The following is a 3,826-nucleotide window of genomic DNA, read 5'->3' as shown; positions in this document are numbered from 1 at the left end:
TGATGTTTGTGTAAGAAATATTTATTTATAGGGGTGAATAGAGTGAGTTATAGGTAGATTAGGAATAGGAATAGACTTAATTTAGTGTAAAAATTCGGAGTTCCCAGGCCTGCAGTACGCGTGTCGCGACCGAGAATCCGGATTCTTGGTCGCGACACGGCAATTTCAGAGAGTAATTCGCTCTGAAATTGGTCTGTCTTCGCTGAACTTACCGAGAATCGATAATTCTCGGCCGAGAATTGGCCCCTGGTGGCTTTTATTCGCGCATTTTGACTCTGTTCGTGCAATTTTCTGAGTAATTACGTCCTGAACCTAATTAAAACTGTACCTGTACTTAAAAACATAAATGAAAAGCATTAAATACAAGGAAACCCAAAGGTTTGTCCTTATTAACTAGGGAATAATGAATAATTATGAAACATTAATGCTTTAATATAGAGTTAAATGAATTATTAAATGACATTAATAGATATAAGTTAAATGAATCTTCTTAAATGAAATAAATATAAGTTTATGTAAACATTAATCCATTTTAAAACCTTAAATCGTTTAAACAAAATCAAATGAGTTAAGTACGATTCAGATACGTAATTTGATTAAAGTATGGATATATGTGTTGATTATTTAAAATTATACAAGGTCATTAAATCATTTATTGGAAGAATGATTAGAATTGATTATCATGAAATGGATTTATTACAGATTGTTTCATTATTGCATAGAATATGGAACAAATATATAAACCAAAATCAATCTGAGAAATTAACTAAAATGAATAGAAATTTTATTCAATAACACATATGTACAAGTTAAACAAAAACATATATATAAAGAAAAACTTAAAAACGAAACAAACACAAACAAAAACGATCTAATCCTAAATAATTGAAACTAAATAATCATCACGCGGAAGTGGGATTCTTCTTGCCCTATAGCGTTCAATCTTCATCTGCATGAAGATCTGTCTTTCTTCCGCAGAAAGAAACCTTGGGCCAAGCCGAAAGATACGTTTCACGAGGCCCTCTTTTTCCAAAAATTCATAATCCATCATTGGAAACGGTTCTGCATCAGTCCAAGGAACAGATGTTGCTCCTTTGGCTCCCAATATTATGCCACATATTATATTCCCATATCCAATCTTATTTTCTTTGGAACGAGAAGCGACAATCAAACCTTCCATCAATATTTTAGAAGAGTTTACTGTGTTGCTTTGAAATATGTCGCCTAAAACATACAAGTCGGTGTCTTGGACCATACTGCTACTAGTTCGTCCAAATAAACTATGACACAGAAACTTGTGCAAATAAATCATCGAATTGGAATGGATGCATTTGTTATAGGCCAGACTCGGATTGAAATGCCAGAATCCTGTCAACGTCCTCCAGATGTCTCTGGAAGTCATATCTCTGCCAGGATGGTGGTATGAAGTATCCCGTGGTGGGAAACCAAACCAGGCATATAATTCTGGGTAACCGAAGGTGAAAGTGTCGCCATCTTTGCGAAAACTCAGACGAACCCGACGCTTATTCACGAAGCGTACTGTACATAGAAATTCAAGGATCCAATCGCCTATGATTGGAAACTTCATGTGGGCGAATTTGGTCCAGCCCAAATTCTCTAAATAGTGATTCATATCATCGCTAATCCTGAGTTCATCATTTAAGAACTCATCCATGTAAAGCATTCCGACAAATATAGCATAACGAAATCGGTAATAACGTCTGCCTTCATCATGGTTATAAATTGGGAAAGGAGCACCATAGCGTTCTGATAAATCAGTACGCTTGCGGCGTGCAGCAATAATCTTCTTGGAAGATTTGAGTTTGGTAGTCATGGTGTTTGGAAATGTTTCTGTAACTTTGTTTGAAAATGGTGTTTAGAATATCAGATTTTTTGTCTGACCGAGATGAAAAAGAAAAGCTTGTAACAGAAATCTGAACCTCTTTGATTTATTTATAGGAATCATAGGACGAAAGAATGTGTTGTTTTGATGCGAAAAGGCATAAAATCAAACCTTTTGAAGTGGAAGAAACTCAATTTTTCGAGTTTGAATGGCTGTGTCTGTAGGAGGAAGAAGAAACAGGTCTGATGGTGCAAAAAACACCCATGTCGCGACCGAGAATCCTGATTCTCGGTCGTGACACGCTGATTTCCTTGCGGAAATCAGGCGTCGAAACCCTATTTTTCTGATTCTCGGCCGAGAAAATAAATTCTCGGTAAGATCAGAGAAATCCCTTGCCTTCTTGCAAATTTGAAAATCTAAATTCTCAACTGAGAATCCTAAATTCTCGGCTATTCTCGGCTGAGAATCACTGAATTTCTTCTAATACGAACTATTTACCTAAAATCTAATGAAAACATGACTTAAATATATTATCATGTATCTAAAACTTAATATAAATTCATCTAATAACTAAAAATCATGAAAATGAAATGTGCAAAAATAAAATAAAAATAAAACTAAAAATTTAACCTAATAAATAAAAAAATCAAACAAGAACAAAATGAAAGAATTACACGAAAATTAACGAATTAACCTTCATGAAATATTGTTATGAACTTAATTCCATTAATTTGTGAATGGTCATAGTAAATTTTGCATCTATTACCATTGACCTTAAAGCGAGCTCCGTCAGGTCCTTCGAGTTCTAAAGATCCATAGTCGAATGATTTAACGACTAAATATGGTCATGTCCATCTAGACTTAAGTTTACCTGGAAATAATCGGAGTCGTGAATTAAATAACAACACCTTATCTCCAATGCTAAAGCTATTGACTTTAATCTTGGCATCGTGCCATTTTTTCAATTTTTCTTTATATATCTTTGCATTTTCGTAGGATAAATGGCGTAATTCATCCAACTCATTTAAGTTGAGCAAACATTTCTTACCTGTTTGTTGCAAATCATAGTTAAGTGTTTTAATAGCCCAATAGGCTTTATGCTCTAATTCTACTAGTAAATGACATGCTTTTCCATACACTAAACGGTATGGTGTCATTCCTATTGGTGTTTTAAATGCAGTACGGTATGCCCATAACGCATTGTTAAGTTTACAAGACCTGTCTCTTCTTGAAGATGAAACTGTCTTCTCTAGAATCCATTTAAGTTCTCTATTTGATATCTCCACCTGACCATTCGATTGAGGATGGTATGGCGTAGATACGCGGTGGTGTACTCCATATTTTCTCATAAGTGTTTCAAAACTTCAGTTTATGAAATGGGTACCGCCATCACTTATCATGACTCTAGGGCATCCAAATCTATAAAATATATCTTCAAGAAACCTAACAACTACCTTAGAATCATTTCTAGGGGTTGCAATTGCTTCAACCCACTTTGAAACATAATCTACGGCTACTAAAATATAAGTCTTACCAAAAGAAGGGGGAAAAGGACCCATGAAATCGATCCCCCATACGTCGAAGATTTCAACTTCTAATATGTTTGTGAGAGGCATCTCATCTTTCCTTCCTAAATTCCCGGTTCTTTGACATTTGTCACAACGAATAATAAATGAACGAACATCCTTAAACAGCGTAGGCCAAAAGAATCCACATTCTAATATCCTAGCTACTGTTTTACTAACGCTGTTATGCCCTTCATAAGAGCTAGAATGACATTCTGACATTATAGACCCGTATTCATTTTCACTAACGCATCTCCTAATCATACCATCACCACAAGTTTTGAACAAGAAAGGATCTTCCCAAAAATACTGTTTAACATCAGAAAAGAATTTTTTCTTTTGTTGGAAATTTAACCCTTCTAGAACAACGTTGGCGGCGAGATAATTTGCTACATCCGCATACCATGGTGACATGACA

The sequence above is a fragment of the Euphorbia lathyris genome, chromosome 9, assembly GCF_963576675.1.
Source record: "Euphorbia lathyris chromosome 9, ddEupLath1.1, whole genome shotgun sequence".
NCBI classification, from domain to species: Eukaryota; Viridiplantae; Streptophyta; class Magnoliopsida; order Malpighiales; family Euphorbiaceae; genus Euphorbia; species Euphorbia lathyris.
Note: the sequence above shows the minus strand (reverse complement) of the source record.